This window comes from Balaenoptera borealis (assembly GCF_965194805.1).
Source record: "Balaenoptera borealis genome assembly, chromosome: 1".
Lineage (NCBI taxonomy): Eukaryota > Metazoa > Chordata > Mammalia > Artiodactyla > Balaenopteridae > Balaenoptera > Balaenoptera borealis.
The window spans coordinates 61,873,486-61,893,925 of NC_138860.1; the positions used below are offsets into that span (position 1 = coordinate 61,873,486).

At 39.2% G+C, this 20,440-nt stretch overlaps 1 protein-coding gene across 1 annotated transcript in view; it reads right to left on the reverse strand.

Annotated features, from left to right (window-relative positions):
- The window catches only part of LOC309609441 (lymphotactin-like), a 99,537-nt gene extending 86,581 nt beyond the window's left edge, over window positions 1-12,956 (reverse strand). Inside the window, exons 1-2 of the mRNA XM_082350943.1 lie at window positions 10,822-12,956; window positions 8,578-8,731 (exon numbers count right to left, since the gene is read on the reverse strand). The gene's annotated coding sequence lies outside the window, so the exon portion shown is untranslated. The remainder of the gene's footprint in view (window positions 1-8,577; window positions 8,732-10,821) is intronic.
- Window positions 12,957-20,440: the final 7,484 nt, after the last annotated feature.

A 20,440-nucleotide genomic window follows, 5' to 3' on the forward strand; every position in this document is an offset into this window, starting at 1 on the left:
TTTCCATCCTAACAGGCTGTGGAACTCATTGAGAAGGGTGCTTAATATTTAGTTATTCACAGTGATTTTCTGCTAGGAATGATCAACTGAATAGCTTTTCTGATTTTTTTCCAATAAAAATTTTCTCTCCAACCCACTGAATTACTTCATATATTTTGTCAATCTTATTTATCATTATAATATAACTGATTGAGGGTTTATTTTACTATTCTTAAATCAAAGCAACAGCATGGTTTCTGAGGATGAAAAAATGCCCATCCAATTTAATCCTAGATGTGCTAGAGAGATCTAATTTGCAAAATATAAAATAATAATATGAATATTTTATATCCAGACAACATACTACTACCCAGAGGTTTAATGATTTATAAGATTGTCTATTATCGCCTTTAGTGGAACATCTCTTCTAAAGCAGCCAAAGTATTTTGGACACAACTTTCCCGTTAATCATATCCCCCAAGGAAATAAATGGGTTGAACATACCATTGTTTTAATTTCACAAAGGTAGAGAGAGTAGATTTAAAACCAAAGTGATTTTTCAAGGTTACCCAAGGTCTCACCATGTAAGTGGTTTGGAAAGAAAGAGAGGTCTGGCTTCTAGCCAGCCTGGAGAGTTTGTTCTCCCCAGTACTTAGTTTTATTCAAAGTACAAGAGCAAGCAATTTAATATAGGTATCACCAATACATCATCCATATGAAGGATGGTACAGCAATATTAATATGCAAATAGCTGAATATAAAGTATCTTTTCTTACTAAGCACAGTGCTCCCTGTTTCTCAGAAAAATTTATGTCTATATGAAAAGAGAATAAAATTGCAAAGGATAGCATGTTGCTCATTAATTTATATTCATTAAAATATGAAGGGGAAGATGTAGCTGTATTCCACGTTTAGGAATAACCCTTAGAGTTTGGGAAGAAAGAAGAAGAAAATAAATGTCCCCATAGGCATATTGTATCAATACTCTTTCCCCAAATACTCAGTCTCCAAAGGGTTTAAAGTTCTGAGGAAAATGTCAGATAAGCGGCTGAAAGGTGATCCTACAAAACTTCAGTAATTCACCCTGCATCATTTCCTCCTCTCTCTTAGATCAAAAGCATTAATTATTAGAATCATGCATGTAGGTTTCCCTCCAGATGCCAATGAGCTGGTGAGTAGAAATGGATGCTATGATATGCTATAATTAGTTGACCATCTAGAGTCTATTCCCTACATACAGAGAGGAGTAGAATCCAGCTCCTACTTTTCCCCAAAGCTCTCTGTAGACTTCATTGCCTCCTTTCTGCACAACAGAAGAAAGTATTAAATCAGAAAACGTTCCCTTGGGCTTCCACATGCATGTAGAACAAGCTCCCAAATATGGCTGCTCCCAGCGTCTGTGTCCCCAACTGTCCACCCAAGTCTCTCTGGGAGACTCTCCAACACCAGAAGGCCATTTAGGAATGAGGTTGAACACATTAAGCCCCACTTTCTTACCTGACTGCTATAAAAAGAACGGGTTAATTTCCATTCACATATTACCCATGTGATCTCTGAAGCCACAGATTTAGGCAGCTGAACTCTGAGTTATCCTGTACAAAACATTCAAGTGAAGTAAAGAAATAAAATTCCTGCGAAGCCTAGCTCTCTCTTCCCATCAAATTGTGTGGCTGACAGGGTCTTGGTGCTCCTGCCGGGTGTTAGGCCTGAGCATCGGAGGTGGGAGAGCCCAGTTCAGGACATTGTTCCACCAGAGACCTCCTGGCCCCATGTAATATCAAATGGCAAAAGAGCTCCCAGAGATCTCCATCTCAATGCTAAGGCCCAGCTCCATTCAATGACCAGCAAGCTAAAATGATGGACACCCTGTCCCACACAACTAGCAAGACAGGAACGCAATGCCACCCATTAGTAGAGAGGCTGTCAAAAATCATACTAAGTTCACAGACACCTCAAAACACACCATCGGACATGGTCCTGCCCACCAGAAAGACAAGATCCAGCCTCATCCACCAGAACACAGACACCAGTCCCCTCCACCAGGAAGCCTACACAACCCACTGAACCAAACTTACCCACTAGGAGCAGACACCAAAAACAATGGGAACTACAAAGCTGCCACCTGTGAAAAGGAGACCCCAAACACAGTAAGTTAAGCAAAATGAGAAGACAGAGAAATACACAGCAGATGAAGGAGCAAGGTAAAACCCACCAGACCAAACAAATGAAGATGAAATAGACAGTCTACTTGAAAAAGAATTGAGAGTAATGATAGTAAAGATGATCCAAAATCTTGGAAATAGAATGAGGAAAATACAAGAAACATTTAACAAGGACATGGCAGAACTAAAGAGCAAACAAACAATGATGAACAACAAAATAAATGAAATTAAAAATTCTCTAGAAGGAATCAATAACAGAATAACTGAGGCAGAAGAACGGATAAGTGACCTGAAAGATAAAATATTGGAAATAACTACCACAAAGCTGAAAAAAGAAAAAAGAATGGAGGACATTCTCAGAGACCTCTGGGACAACATTAAACGCACCAACATTCGAATTATAGGGGTCCCAGAAGAAGAAAAGAAAAAGAAAGAGACTGAGAAAATATTTGAAGAGATTATCATTGAAAACTTCCCTAATATGGGAAATGAAATAGTCAATCAAGTCCAAATCCAAGGAGAAACATGCCAAGGCACATATTAATCAAACTATCAAAAATTAAATACAAAGAAAAAATATTAAAAGCAGCAAAGGAAAAGCAAAAAGTAACATACAAGGGAATCCCCATTAGGTTAACAGCTGATCTTTCAGCAGAAACTCTGCAAGCCAGAAAGGAGTGGCAGGACATCTTTAAAATGATGAAAGAGAAAAACCTACAACCAAGATTACTCTACCCAGCAAGGATCTCATTCAGATTCAATGGAGAAATTAAAACCTTTACAGACAAGCAAGAGCTAAGAGAATTCAGGACCACAAAACCAGCTTTACAAGGCTAAGGGAACTTGTCTAGGCAGGAAACACAAGAGAAGGAAAAGACCTATAATAACAAACCCAAAACAATTAAGAAAATGGTAAAAGGAACATACATATCGATAACTACCTTAAATGTAAATGGATTAAATGCTCCAACCAAAAGACATAGACTGGCTGAATGGATACAAAAACAAGACCTGTATATATGCTGTCTACAAGAGACCCACTTCAGACCTAGGGACACATACAGACTGAAAGTGAGGGCATGGAAAAAGATATTCCATGCAAATGGGAAAAAAAAGAAAGCTGAAGTAGCAATTCTCATATCAGACAAAGTAGACTTTAAAATAAAGAATACTACAAGAGACAAAGAAGGACACTACATAATGATCAAGGATCAGTCCAGGAAGAAGATATAACAATTGTAAATATTTATGCACTCAACAGAGGAACACCTCAATATATAGGGCAAATGCTAACAGCCATAAAAGGGGAAATCAACAGTAACACAATAATAGTAGGGGACTTTAACACCCCACTTTCACCAATGGACAGATCATCCAAAATGGAAGCAAATAAGGAAACACAAGCTTTAAAAGATACATTAAACAAGATGGACTTAATTGATATTTATAGGACATTCCATCCAAAAACAACACAATACACTTTCTTCTCAAGTGCTCATGGAACATTCTCCAGGATAAATCATATCTTGGGTCGCAAATCAAGCCATGGTAAATTAAAGAAAATTGAAATCATACCAAGTATCTTTTCCGACCACAATGCTATGAGACTAGATATCAATTACAGGAAAAAAATCTGTAAATAATACAAACACATGGAGGCTAAACAATACACTGCTTAGTAACCAAGAGATCACTGAAGAAATCAAAGAGGAAATCAAAAAATATCTAGAAACAAATGACAATGAAAACACAATGACCCAAAACCTATGGGATGCAGCAAAAGTAGTTCTAAGAAAGAAGTTTACAGCAATACAATCCTACCTCATGAAACAAGAAACATCTCAAATAAACAACCTAAACTTACACCTAAAACAATTAGAGAAAGAAGAACCAAAAAAATAACCCAAAGGTAGCAGAAGGAAAGAAATCATAAAGATCAGATCAGAAATAAATGAAAAGGAAATGAAGGAATCAACAGCAAAGATCAATAAAACTAAAAGCTGGTTCTTTGAGATGATAAACAAAATTGATAAAACATTAGCCAGACTCATCAAGAAAAAAAGGGAGAAGACTCAAATCAATAGAATTAGAAATGAAAAAGGAAAAGTAACAATTGACACTGCAGAAATACAAAGGATCATGAGAGATTACTACAAGCAACTTTATGCCAATAAAATGGACAACCTGGAAGAAATGGACAAACTGTTAGAAAAGCACAACCTTCTGAGAATGAACCAGGAAGAAATAGAAAATATAAACAGACCAATCACAAGCACTGAAATTGAGACTGTGATTAAAAATCTTCCAACAAACAAAAGCCCAGGACCAGATGGCTTCACAAGCGAATTCTATCAAACATTTAGAGAAGAGTTAACGCCTATCCTTCTCAAACTCTTCCAAAATATAGCAGAGGGAGGAGCACTCCCAAACTCATTCCACGAGGCCACCATTACCCTGATACCAAAATCAGACAAATATGTCACAAAGAAAGAAAACTGCAAGCCAATATCACTGATGAACATAGATGCAAAAATCCTCAACAAAATATTAGCAAACAGAATCCAACAGCATATTAAAAGGATCATACACCATGATCAAGTGGGGTTTATCCCAGGACTGCAAGGATTCTACAATATACACAAATCAATCAATGTGATAAACCATACTAACAAATTGAAGAATAAAAACCATATGATCAACTCAATAAATGCAGAAAAAGCTTTCGACAAAATTCAACACCCATTTATGATAAAAACCCTCCAAAAGTGGGCATAGAGGGAGCTTACCTCAACATAATAAAGGCCATATATGACAAACCCACAGCTAACAACATTCTCAATGGTGAAAAACTGAAACCATTTCCACTAAGATCAGGATCAAGACAAGGTTGCCCGCTCTCACCACTATTATTCAACATAGTTTTGGAAGTTTTAGCCACAGCAATCAGAGAAGAAAAAGAAATAAAAGGAATACAAATTGGAAAAGAAGAAGTAAAACTGCCACTGTTTGCAGATGACATGATACTATACATAGAGAATCCTAAAGATGCTACCAGAAAACTACTAGAGCTAATCAATGAATGTGGTAAAGTAGCAGGATACAAAAGTAATGCACAGAAATCTCTTGCATTCCTATACACTATTGATGAAATATCTGAAAGAGAAGTTAAGGAAACACTCCCATTTACCATTGCAACAAAAGGAATAAAATATCTAGGAATAAACCTACCTAAGGAGACAAAAGACCTGTATGCAGAAAACTATAAGACACTGATGAAAGAAATTAAAGACAACACAAACAGATGGAGAGATATACCATGTTCTTGGATTGGAAGAATCAACATTGTGAAAATGACTATACTACCCAAAGGAATCTACAGATTCAATGCAATCCCTGTCAACCTACCAATGGCATTTCTCACAGAACTAGAACAAAAAATTTCACAATTTGTATGGAAATAAAAAAGACCTCGAATAGCCAAAGCAATCTTGAAAAAGAAAAATGGACCTGGAGGAATCAGGCTCCCTGACTTCAGACTATACTATAAAGCTACAGTAATCAAGACAATATGGTACCGGCACAAAAACAGAATCATATATCAATGGAACAAGATAGAAAGCCCAGAGATAAACCCACAGACATATGTTCACCTTATCTTTGATAAAGGACGCAAGAATATACAATGGAGAAAAGACAGCTCCCTCAGTAAGTGGTGCTGGGAAAACTGGACAGCTACATGTAAAAGAATGAAATTAGAACACTCCCTAACACCATACACAAAAATAAATTCAAAATGGATTAAAGACCTAAATGTAAGGCCAGACACTTTAAAACTCTTAGAGGAAAACATAGGCCAAACACTCTTTGACATAAATCACAGCAACATGTTTTGTGACCAACCTCCTAGAGCAATAAAAATTAAAACAAAAATAAACAAATGGGACCTAATGAAACTTAAAAGCTTTTGCACGGCAAGAAACCATAAACAAGAGAAAAAGACAACACTCAGAATGGGAGAAAATGTTTGCAAACAAAGAAACAGACACAGGATTAACCTCCAAAATATACAAGCAGCTCATGAAGCTCAGTATCAGAAAAACAAACAACCCAATACAAAAATGGGCAGAAGACCTAAACAGATATTTCTCCAAAGAAGTTATACAGATTGCCAACAAACGCATGAAAGGATGCTTGATGTCTCTAATAATTAGAGAAATGCAAATCAAAACTACAATGATGTATCACCTCACACTGGTCAGAATGGCCATCATTAAAATATCTACAAACAATAAATGCTGGAGAGGGTGTGGAGAAAAGGGAACCCTCTTGCACTGTTGGTGGGAATGTAAATTGGTACAGCCACTATGGAGAACAGTATGGAGGTTCCTTAAAAAACTAAAAATAGAACTACCATATGACCCAGCAGTCCCACTACTGGGCATACACCCTGAGAAAACCATAATTAAAAAAGAGTCATGTACCACAATGTTCATTGCAGCTCTATTTACAATAGCCAGGACATGGAAGCAACCTAAGTGTCCATCAACAGATGAATGGATAAAGATGTGGCACATATATACAATGGAGTATTACTCAGCCATAAAAAGAAATGAAATTGAGTTATTTGTAGTGAGGTGGATGGACCTAGAGACTGTCATAGAGTGAAGCAAGTCAGAAAGAGAAAAACAAATACCGTATGCTAACACATATATATGGAATCTAAAAGAAAAAAACAGCTTCTGAAGAACCTAGGGGCAGGACAGGAATAAAGATGCAGACGTAGAGAATGGACTGGAGGACACGGGGAGGGGGAAGGGTAATCTGGGATGAAGTAAGAGAGTGGCCTGGACATATATACACTACCAAATTACAATAGATAGCTAGTGAGAGCAGCCACATAGCACAGGGAGATCAGCTCGGTGCTTTGTGACCACCTAGAGGGGTGGGATAGGGAGGGTGGGAGGGAGATGCATGAGGCAGGGAATATGGGGATATATGTATATATATAGCTGATTCACTTTGTTATACAGCAGAAACTAACACACCATTGTAAATCAATTATACTCCAATAAAGATGTTAAAAAAAAAAAAAGGAAAGAAAGAAAGAAAACATTCCCTTGAGTCCTTGGAATAGGTGAAGTCTTTGGTCTTATTACGCAGGTGAGGAAAGTAGAAAAGAGAAACAAAGAGCACTCATCTAAACATAGGCAAAGCTGGATTAAGTTTTTATTATTCCTAAGAACAGTGAAAAGAACTACAACCCACACTTATTTAGCCGTTCACCATTTATAAAATGCTTTCCATTCATTTTCTCATTTGATCCTCACAACAATCCTATGAGATAAGTAAAAAGGATATTTTTTCTAACTTTTAATTTATGAAAATTAAAAACATACAGAGAAGTAGATAGAATAGTGTTAATAACCCAAATATCCATCTCCTGAATTCCACAATATGAACATGTTAGTATATATCTACATCTTTTTTCTTACTGAAGTATCTTAGCAAATTATAAGCAACATGGGATTTAACCTTTCACATGTAACAAAATTAATAATAACTCTCCAATATCATTTCATATCCAGTTTGTAATCAGAATAGTCCCAGGTGTAAGATGAGTATTATTTTCTCATTTTGCAGATGTGACTTTTTTCACATAACAGAATGAACCAACAGGCTCGAGGACACATAGATAATAAAAAATTAATCTGAGAACTCAGGTGTTGAACTTCTGATTTCTTGGTCTCTATTCTTCTCACTTTGAAGCAAAGTTCCATAGAGATACTCTCAATTGGAAGAAGACAGAAAAGCCACACAGACCTCTGTGAAATATTTGAGCAGGGGTGATCTTAATAAAATGTATGAATATGTGAGATTTATCTCCAACAATCTCTTATATTATTTTTAGTGGCTCTTCTCATTCCCTGTAGTGCTGTGTTTGCCCTCCCTCAACCCACCCCTCATTGTCCCTAACTCAAACCCCAGTCAATACTCCCTCTGATACTCTGGCTGCTAAGTGCCTCATCCATACCTCTCTGTCCCCATCCACAGGACCAATACCATCTTGCAGTCAGCAAACATCTTAAGAGGGCCTGATAGACTCATCTCTCTGAGATAAGTTATTAGTCATCATTACCGACACCATGAGCCCCTCTGAGTATTCCTGGAATGCTATAGAGATGGCAGTATTTTGCCTCATGGAATCTTAAGAAATTATACTGATGTCATGATTCTTGCAGCATCATGAGCATTGGTAATGCATTCCTGCTTAGCTCAAAGGTGTTACATCCGATTTATACAATTTCCCCATCTCTCCAAGAAAAAAGTTCCCCTCCCATTTAAATGTTTTACCATCTTCTCCCACTTTCAGCCCCTTCCCCTCATAACTATTACACATGTAATCAATGGTAGACTCAGTTTGCCACTCAAGCTTTACCTCTAGCCTGAAAATGATTGCGTTTCCTTCTTCTGGGTTCTTGGCATCTTTTGACAAGACCTGCCAATGACTACTGAAAATTTTCCAGATGGGTGTGGGTATGTTCCAAATCATAACATCAAAGGTATGTCTTGGCTCTACTCACTTGTTTAGTCTAAATGGAGCAGACAAATACAAAAAATGATATAAATTGTATGTGTCACCCAAGGGAAAGAATGCAAAACATTCTAAAATAAAAAGAAATTCTGGTCATTATCAGACTACTCTGGAAATGTGATAAGACAAAGCCATGTCATGTTGCCAAGTCCTGGAGAACTAGGGAGGAGTAAATCGAACCAGATCTGATTCCAGGCTCATGATGCTTAGGCAGGAATTCAGGTTAGCTCCCCCTAGTTCCATACAAGGCACGTTACACAATAATGATAACCAAAAACTTTATGTGTGAAAGCTCTCTTCCAGGATTGGCATGTATTGACATGCAATGTATAAGAAAATCCTTTTAAGGAATATCCCCTGATACCAGAATATCAGACATGAAAAATAGCCCAGGAGATCTTCCCTGACATCCCTGAAACCATGTCAATGTTAAACCAGGCACAGTTCTTGATTGCAAACAACAGAATCCTCTTGGCATAATTTAAGGGGGACAAAAGAATTTATTAAAAGAAATTTTATCTCACAGAATCATTGAACTAGCTGGAAAAACAGATTAGAGTTGAAGCTTCCAGGAATAATGCCCAAAACCACACAGAACTGATCCAATGGAGAAACTACCTGCTGAGTATAAATCCCTGGAACTTGATGACTGCTACTAACATCAGTGCCACTTTGATCTTGTGACTAGGGGAAAAACTAGACACTTTTCCAGCTACCTTTGCCAACAGCTCTGAGCTTCACACAGAGCTGGCTGCTGTCTCATGTTGTTCACATCTGAACTGAAGTTTTATGTTCATGTCTGATTGGCAGAGCCCAGGCCCTATCCTAACACTTATTAATCACTCACTATGTGCTGGGCACTGTTCTAAGCTCTTTATAAGAATTAACTCACTTAAGCCTCATGGCAACCCTCGAAGACTGGCTCTATAATTATTCCTTTTTATAGATGAGGGAACTGAGGCATATAAAGATTATATAACCAGTCTAAAGTCACAGACTGTAAGTGTCAGAGTTGAGAATTGAACTCAGATAGTCTGACTCCAGAGCTCAAGATTTCCTAGACCTCAAGATTAGGAAATCTGTTTGTTTTATATTGTTTTGTTTTGTTTTGTGTTACACTCACATGCTTGCATCCTAACTGCAAGGTGGGAAATTTGATTTATGTCTTATACATTAGATCATTTACCCAAATTTAAAAACGTTGTTCAAAAGATGACGGGTAAGCATGAATATGTCAGACATCTACTACAGATGTCTAAAATTGTAAGGCTGTTCTTTTTACATGTTAGTATGCCCTGAAAGTTGTTCTCATGGTCACCACTAGAAGCCCATGAATGTAGGTATGTATCTATGCATATTTACTGTTTTTCACACACTGTGATAGTCTCTAAAGACAGCTGACACAATTGCTCCCACCCTGTGTACGTATGTTACTCCTCCCGTCAAAAGATAGAGCACATTCTCCCAGCTCCTTAAATCTGGGCTGCTCTTGTGACAATCTTTGATCAATGGAATGCAGCAGAGTGAAAATATGCCCAGGCTTAGCAGCTCTGGCAGCTTCTGCTTTTGTTCTGGGGGAATTATTTGCTATGTAAGAAACCCAACTACCTTCAGCCCACCATGCAGTGAGAGGCCATATGGAGAAGAATCAGTGAGTCCAATCACAGACATGAACAGCGAACTAAGACATATGTTCCCTGAAGAATCATCCCAAGCCAGCCCCCAATCATTTAGGCAATCCCTGGGAGGCCCCAGACATCCTTGCTCTGTTCTGTCCAAATTCCTGACCCACAGATAAAATGACTGTGGCCTTAAGCTGCTATATTCTGGAATAGCTTGTTATACAGCAATAGATAACTTAGACTAACACTATATGCTCACATAACTATGTATAAAGTGAAAATTTTGCATCTCATTAAATATTCTTCTATGGCAGTGGTCAGCAAACTTTTTCTTAAGGGCTTACATACTATTTTAAGCTTTGCAGACCAAGAGGCAAAACTGACGCTATTTTATGAGTGCTTATATAATCAGTTAAAATGTAAAACCAATCCTAGCTCAAGGGCCATAAAAAATCAAACAGCTTACCAGATTTGGCCCATAGGCAGCAATTTGTAGATTCCAGCTCTATAGCATCAGTTTTGATGTTTGCAGTGTACTTCCTCATAGGAACTTCCTGTAACTTATTTAATCAAGTCCCTATTCTTAAGCACTTAGTTTGCCCGCAATTTTTCACTATTTCAAAAATAATGCTTCAGTAAATCTTGTGAATAATGCTTCAATCAATCTTTGTCCACATCCATGATTACTTCCTTAGAATAAATCCCTAAAACTGGAATAGTTAGGTCAAAGAATATATCCATTATTCCAGAATACCTGCTGAAACTATCATACCTACGTGCAATCCTACCAACAACATATAAGAGAGTTCTGCAGCAGTTCATGACTATTTTAAGTGTTTGTTTTAAAAAAAACCTGTTTGAATTTCATACTGGTGTTGGAGTGTGAGTAGAATGCATCCCTCCTCCTCAGTCAGGGATGATCTCTTTCTCCTTGGTCTTTGTTGGAATGCCCTAATGCACGTTCAGACTATCAGTGAAGCCCTGCTCACTGCTTCCTTAAAACAGCTTAGCAAACCCAGGTCCCTGGTGACAGCACCAGGAGAGGGCTGCCTGCGGAGGCTGGCCTTAGCCACTCTTTACACAAGCCCCCCTTCCACTTCCTCCCTCTCCCTCTCAGTAGGAAGTGGCTGACCCAGCTCAGCTCCCAGCCTGACAAACTGCCACCTGTGAGTGATTGCTTCTTTCTGCAGCTGGGCCAGTGTCTCTCTTTCTCTGTCCCCTGGCTTTCCCGAGCTCCCTCTCAGAGCATATGTCCTTCCTCTCTCTATTCTCAGCCTACAGCGGCCCCCCCCCAAGCAGAAAAGCAGACAGAGGATATGCAGAACCCTGTTGAGGTGGAGTCCAGACAAGGCAGTCTTTTGGGGCAAACCCTGGGCAGGCCTGCAGGCTCTAACCTTTTAACCTGGCTGTCTAACAGAATCCATTGCTGCTGACACCCGTGTCTTCCAGTTATTTTTAAACCGTGATAACTGCCATTACATCAAGGGCATGAAAAACAGAATTTTGGCAGAGCTGCTGCTTCTCTACTTCTCCTTTCATCTCTTCTCCTGGCGAGCCCCTCCTTTGTCCCTGCCTAGCCAGATCCTATATATTCTCCTGGATGCTGCTTTTGTGTCCCCCTCTTCAGGAAGCCCAGCCTCACTTTCCCCCATTCATTCAGCTCCTTGGAACAGCAGGTCTTAGAGCATGTACATGACTCTCATCGCCTTGTGTATTCAGTCTTGTCACATTCACTGTCACTTTATAGATGTCGGAATTGTCAGTGCAATCTTCTCATTGAGGGCATGGAACATGATTTCACATTGACCTGTGGTCCTTAAAGCAACTATAGCAGTGCTGGGCAAATAGCAAGGAGCTCATTAATTATGTTTATTAATTTGCAGTCATTTTAGAATTCTACTTAGGTAAATTCCTAACAGCCCACCCCAGAAGTCCAGGGTATCATCCACACTGAGAATTTCTCAACTAGACCCTGATTTTTGATAAGCCTGGAGTCAGAGGGGGGGAGATGGTAAAATAGGAAAAGCATCAGATTAAGAAGCAAAGTCTGAAGTCTAATCTGGTTCTCTCACTTATGGACATATGAATTCGAGCCTCATCTATAAAGGAAGGAAATTAATAATACCTCCTATTTCTATAAAGCTTTTTCTGACACTCAAATGAAGACACCCTGCTTCATATATACATATATATATAACTTATTCAATCTGCAAACAAACCTAAAAGATAAGCATCATTGTCCTTATTTTGCAGATAAAAGGATGGAGACCTAAAAGTTAAGTAATTTGTCCAAAGTCACAAACCTAGCAAGTAAGAGTTGGAACCCAGGTCTCCTGGATGTAAATTTTTTTAAAGGGGAGAAGGAGAGAAATATAAGTGGGTATATTTTACCTTCCCAACAGTTGAAAATTTTTGTGTCTGGCCTGACTGAGCTCATTTCTATTTGTATTTGCATTCACTTTTTTAAAATAAATTTATTTATTTGTTTATTTATTTATTTTTGGCTGCACCAGGTCTTCATTGCTGAACGCGGGCTTTCTCCAGTTGCAGTGAGCGGGGGTTACTCTTTGTTGCAGTCCGTGGGCTTCTCATTGCGGTGGCTTCTCTTGTTGTGGTGTACGGGCTCTAGGTGTGTCAGCTTCAGTAGTTGTGGCATGTGGGCTCAGTAGTTGTGGCTCGCTGCCTCTAGAGCACAGGCTCAGTAGTTGTGGCACATGGGCTTAGTTGCTCTGTGGCATGTGGGATCTTCCCGGACCAGAGCTCAAACCCATGTCCCCTGAATTGGCAGGTGGATTCTTAACCACTACGCCACCTTGCATTCATTTTTGAGAAAAGGAAAAAATAGCAACGAGAATAAAAATAGAGTACAAGAGGGAGATAAGGGAGCGAGGAAATAAGTGGGCATGCTGAGAGCTAGAAAATTAGTTCAGTCAAACAAATTTCACCCAGTACCTTCTATGCACCAGGAACTGAGGCTTATACTGGGCAAATAATGATAAGAAGATGGTCCCTGCCTGTGAAAGTGATAGAATTGAATGACACAGAGAGGTTTCTGGTGGAGAAAGGAAGAGATTAGTAGAGGGAAAGGGAGCAGTTTGGCATCCAAGTGAGGAGGACGTGAGTGAAAAAAATGAAGCTGGCAACATAAGTGAGACTAGATCTTGGAGGTCTTATATGCCAAGGCCAATAGATGATGGAGAATTATAAAGAGAGGAGCAACACTTTCAGATATAAAATTTTTAATGTGTTGCTTGTTTATTCACTCATTCATTCATTCATTTAGAATACCTGCACATAGGTGGGGGGTGGGAGGGACCTTGTATATGAATTGACTTGAAAATATAATTGAAAGGAAAACATAAACAAGACAAAAAGACAGCACTCAAAATGGGAGAAAATATTTGTGGATGAAGCAACTGACAAAGGATTAATCTCCAAAATTTACAAGCAGCTCATGCAGCTCAATATCAAAAAAACAAAAAACCCAATCCAAAAATGGGCAGAAGACCGAAATACACATTTCCCCAAAGAAGATATACAGATTGCCAACAAACACATGAAAGGATGCTCAACATCACTAATCATTGGAGAAATGCAAATCAAAACTACAATGAGGTATCACCTCACACCAGTCAGAATGGCCATCATCAAAAATATCTACAAACAATAAATGCTGGAGAGGGTGTGGAGAAAGGGGAACCCTCTTGCACTGCTGGTGGGAATGTAAATTGATACAGCCACTATGGAGAACAGTATGGAGGTTCCTTAAAAAACTAAAAATAGAACTACCATATGATCTGGCAATCCCATTACAGGGCATATACCCTGAGAAAACCATAATTCAAAAAGAGTCATGTACCACAATGTTCATTGCAGCTCTATTTACAATAACCAGGACATGGAAGCAACCTAAGTGTCCGTCGACAGATGAATGGATAAAGAAGATGTGGCACATATATACGATGGAATATTACTCAGCCATAAAAAGAAATGAAATTGAGCTATTTGTAGTGAGGTGGATGGACTTAGAGTCTGTCCTACAGAGTGAAGTAAGTCAGAAAGAGAAAAACAAATACCGTATGCTAACACATATATATGGAATCAAAAAAAAAAAGGTTCTGAAGAACCTAGGGGCAGGACAGGAATAAAGACGCAGATGTAGAGAATGGACTTGAGGACACGGGGAGGGGGAAGGGTAAGCTGGGACAAAGTGAGAGAGTGGCATGGACATATATACACTACCAAATGTACAATAGATAGCTAGTGGGAAGTAGCCACATAGCACAGGAAGATCAGCTCGGTGCTTTGTGACCACCTAGAGGGGTGGGATAGGGAGGGTGGGAGGGAGACCCAAGAGGGAGGGGATATGGGGATATATGTATATGTATAGCTGATTCACTTTGTTATACAGCAGAAACTAACATACCATTGTAAATCAATTATACTCCAATAAAGATGTTAAAATATACATATATATATATATATATATATATATATATATATATATATAGTTGGTTGAATGCACAGACCCTGATCCATTCCCACCACCCTAACCATTACTATGGTCTTGACCACCATCATCTCTTTCCTATATTATTGCAATCACCTGCTAACTTCTATCCTTGGCCCCTCATAAGCTAGTTGCATAATAGTAGCTTTTCAATGTAAGTCAGAGCACGACAGTCCTTGGCTCAAGACACTCCAGTGGCCTCTTCCCCACTTAGAGTAAAACCCAAAGTTGTGAAAATGGCCTTCAAGGCTCCACATAAACTGCTACCCCCTCCTCAACCCTCCCCACTGATATCCCTCTGAGCTCATTTCCTACTACTCTCCCCCTAGCTTGTCCTGCTCCAGCAACACAGACCTCCTTGTTCTTCTTCAAATGCTCTAAGCATCACCCTGCCTGGGGTGTTTGCACATCCTCGTACAACTCCCTGATGGCTCTTCTCCCATGTAGATCTGCACAGATCACTCCCTCACCTTCAGGGCTTTGCTCCAATGTCACCTGCTCAGAGGAGGCTTTCCTTACTAGCATACTTAAAATTGCAACAAACCACCCCTGTTTCCCTGAACTCCCCATATGGCTTCTCTGCTTCATTTTCGGCTATTTACCTTATTATCATCTGAGATAGATATATATATATTTTTTTATACTATTTTTGGTGTGCCCTCACCCCATCCCACTCCTGCTCTGCCACTGAAGGTAAACATGAGGGCATAGATCTTTTGCTTGCTTTCTTCACTGTATCCCTAATGCCTAGAATATGCTTGGCAAGTAATAGGTGTTGAAATGATATTTATGGAATGACTGAAGGAGGCAGAATGCTATTGTCCCCCTAGATCCATTCTTTCCTTCTTTCTGGGCACACGGCCACTCAGTTAGCAGCTACATTTCCAGCTTCCTTTGCAGCTAGATGTGGTGACATTCTTACTAACGTGCTGTGAGCAGTAGTTGTACCCTGATCCCAAGAAACAGACTAGGAAAACCATGTAGGCCTCAAGGAACACATATGCTCATACACCACTTCAGGTGTGATCATGGCAAATAGACAAAGAAAAATCTGGCAGTGGAAGCTAGGAAGCAAGAACAACTATTAACTATCCTCATTTTCCCCCACTGATTTGAGGTGCCATCTTTATCTATATTAATCATGCCCATATATTCTTGAATTTATTTCCAGACTTTCTTAGTTGTTCCATTGATTTATCTTCAAATTCATTTGAAGTACTAGTGTTAAACAGTACTACTGTTTTATTATCTGCTATGACTAAGTGCTCCCTGCCCTGCATTACACTTTTTTCAAAAGATTCCTAACAGTTCTTACATAAGAGATGCATTTTCAAAACATTACTTGGGCTGCAATTTGGAGATGGATTGGAGGAAGACAAGATTGAGACTATTACATTAATTTAGATGTGAGATGAGGATAGGAGTGGCAGCTCCAGGAAAAGAAATTATCCTCTCCTCCCCACCACCCCTAACTCCCAGCATAATTTCTGCCAATGCTCCCCTACTCCTGTGATATTGAAAGTCACTTGGTATGAAGAAGCCAGGACAGATTCAAGAGATACTCAGAGATGCAAATGACTTAGTGACTTATTGGGCAGTGGTGGTGAGTGAGATAAGGATGGTTCTCAGATTTCTAGCCCTGGCAACTAGATGACTATTTGTCATTCCTGGATCACACAGGATGAGAAACAGATTTGGGGAATAAATATAATGAACTGAGTTTGAGGGTTTGTGGGTTATCTAGAAGGAACTCTCCAGTAGGCATACAGTCAAGTTCTGGAGAAAATTTGGGACTTGAGAGTTGGACCTGCCAGTTCTCTCTTGGTAATGGAGCATCAATTGAAGCTGCCAAAAAAGATCATTAGAGAAAGCCTCCAGCACTGTACTAACTCACCGGGCTCTGACTCACTGGTAGCATTATCCAACTAGCTCTAGTTCTGCTCTGTCTTAGTGGTCAGGAGCCTAGAACTCCAGGAGACCAGATAAAAACGGAGAACAATACTGTTAGAGAGAAAACCTAAACTGGACCAAGAAGGCATCCTTCCTATGTTGGGAAGGAAACTAGTTCATAGCAGATTACTAAATGATGAAATGGGTTGCATCATTTACTATGAAGCAGTGCACAATACGGAATCTAAACTCAATTCTGTTGGCAAATCAGTTGGAAAGCCTTGAGTCAGCCATGCAAAGCTTAAGGTTTATTCTCATTCATATAATGTCCTTATTGTTCCAAGGCTCTCAGGTTGTCCCACATTTCTTTTTCTTTTTTTTTTTAATTTTTATTGGAGTATGGTTGCTTTACAATGTTGTGTTAGCCTCCACTGCACAACAAAATGAATCAGCCATACACATGCAGATATCCCCTCCCTTTTGGACTTCCCTCCCATTTAGGTTACCACAGTGCATTAGGTAGAGTTCCCTGTGCTATACAGCATGTTCCCATCAGTTGTCTATTTTATATATAGTATCAATAATGTATATGTATCAATCCCAGTCTCCCAATTCCTCCCACCCCACCCCTTTCCCCCCTGTTACCCATACATTTGTTCTCTACGCTGTGTCTCTATTTCTGCTTTACAAATAAAATCATCTATACCATTTTTCTAGATTCCACATATATGCGTTATTATACGATATTTGCTTTTCTCTTTCTGACATACTTCACTCTGTTTGACACTCTACAGGGCCATCCACGTCTCTACAAATGACCCAATTTCATTCATTTTTATGGCTGAGTAATATCCATTGTATATATGTGCCATATCTTCTTTATCCATTCGTCTGTCGATGGGCATTTAGGTTGCTTCCATGTCCTGACTATTGTAAATAGTGCTGCTCCACATTTCTTATTGATTTATTCTATGTGAAAGCTGATTGAAGCCTTGAAATGAGGCTTGGTTCTTGGGTCATTTCAGCATGAATGATCTTGGGATCTTTCTCTGGCTAAAACAAATGAGGATTTTATTAACATGCAATGCTACAGGAAATCACCAATTATTCCAAAGCTCTGGCCCCCTAAATCTTCATATATACAATATTATAACCTAGTATTGGTTTTGGAGATATATGTTTCCCTCCCCTTCTTTTTGAAGGAAAAGACATTGTCCTATTCAAGTCTAGCACAGTGCCTGGCACATGGAAAATTATTCCATAAAAGTCTATCAAAATGTGCTTAAATATAGATAACAATTCTTGCAGTGGGGAGAAATGGGAAATGATGGAGCATCAGTGTTAGAAACAACATTTTAATCACAGTATAAGTGGTAGATAATAAGAATTCAATATGACTCTATGTTGTCTGTTACTATTAAGATGTGTGAATCAAAAATACATGTACTAGAACTTCCCTGGCGGTCCAGTGGTTAAGACTTCGCCTTCCAGGGCAGGGAGTGTGGGTTCGATCCCTGGTGGGGGATCCCACATGCCTCGCAGCCAAAAAACCAAAACAGAAAACAGAAGCGATATTGTAACAAATTCAATAAAGACTTTAAAAATGATCCACATCAAAAAAATCTTTAACAAAAATAATTGATTATTAGGGTTGTTTACTCTGCCTGTTTTCCCTCTTGCAACAAAATTTTCATTAAATGAAGTTGATGCCTACCATAGGAAGTATGTAGGGTCAGGAAAAGAAAGTAAAGCTCTATTTACTTTGATTTCCTTCTCAGAAGAAAAGTATGCCAGGGAAGGATATTGGATTGTCTGGCTAGAATAAGGTGTTATGCTTACTTGTGGGTGTTCACCTACTATTATCCTTGGTTTCTATTATCACAAATCATCACAAATTGCCTGTCACTCTGGGAAATAGTTGTCTTACCAAGTTTCTCAGATTGGAAACTCAGAAGCCTGAACTGAAGGAATAAGCCCATATATAATAATAATAATAATAATAATAATATTAAACACTAACTGATTACTTATAAAATGTGCCAGGCATTGTGGTAAGTGTTTAACAGGTATTAGTTTATCTAATTGTCACAACAACCCAATGAGATAAGTGCTATTATCCCTCCTGCCCCCGATTTATTTTACAGATGAGGGAACTGAGAGACAGAACAGTCAAGTAACTTGTCCAGGCTATCTGGCTCCAAAGCTGTGCTCTGAACCATTATACAGCATGCATCTTCACAAGCAAGGTGTCAGATGAGGTGCAGATAGGGTTTGGAGTGACTCATGCTCACTCCACTTTTCACTGCAGATCACATTGAGGCAAGGCCACCACTTCCTCCTCACCCTTCTCAGCCAAGAGTAACATCTGAGAAATGGCTTCTTGCTGGTTCTGGAGGCACTTTTGACGCTTGTGTGTCTGGGCGTTCTGTAAACCCCTGAGTCCCCTTGTGAATTAATATGCATTATTTGAGTTATTAATAGCTTGAGGAGGAAGTGCCATAGCTAAATGATAGACTAGATCAGAAATAATTTCTTAAAATGCTGAGTCTCCTACCATTCAGTTACCCAGAAAGTTAGTTCTTATTTCAAGTGCCATCATTTGCAGGGGTTTTTCTCTTTTTCCTCAACATAATAAAGCCTTCTGGTGACAGCTTATTACAGAAGAGATCTCCCGACCCTGAACTCTCACACTAATTGTATAGAGGAGGAATATAAATATGGGCCAACCTGGCTTTATGGAAGGGAAATAGAGATCCTCTTTTCTCTAGTTCTTTTGACTTTTCAAAGGCTAGTCCAACAAAAAGTAGGAATCAAAAGTCATGAATCTGATTTCTATTCAGCATGTGTCTCCACCAGGATATCTTTGTTCTGACAAAGAGCTTTCCATCTTCCCAGAAAGAAGACAAATATGTAAGGATTAGGTTCACTTATTGCAAATGGACTTACTTCCATCTAAATTTGTGGTCCCCAACCATTCCATTGTAATAGGTTGGTCAATAATCAAAGTCAACCAGGTCATCTCTTACTCTATAACCACCAACATAGCCCCCCCAGCTTCTCCCCACAGCTCAGAATATTACTGATGGGTAGGGGTCCCTGTCACTACAGAGTCAAGTCAGCACTCTTCCCTCCCACCCAGCCTTTCTCTTAAATTTCTAGTTACACACCATCCCTTCTTAGTCGCTTCTATTCCTGAGAAGACTGAAGTATAATGATCTCTTAGGAAATTCCTGACATGTAAAGCTAAGAAACTGAGGAGGGCCTAGACCCAGTCCCAGAGAAAAGGGTGACTCCATACCCTTTGCCACACATTCTACCCATTCCGTTGAAGTACCAAGTATGGCAGTGGACAATCCACAATTCCACTTCAACCTCTAATTCTCTTATTAATTCTCAAAATATGTATTAATTATCTACTACTCTATGGCAGGTGCTATGCTAGGTGCTAAGGAGTTGATGGTGAGAAGACTTGATCCCTGCCCTAACTAAGCTAGAAGGTACTTTATCCCCTTTCCCATCTTAGTATCCCACCCTCTTTTGCTTGAAAGATTCCACCCTTATTGTCCAGTGTGAAAGAGGAGCCCAGATTAAATGTCTCTAGATGTCCCTCTCCACTGTAATAATCTATTATCTTGGACCTGAAACAAAACAGGAAATGGTTTGTCCAGGTACACGGGTACAATTC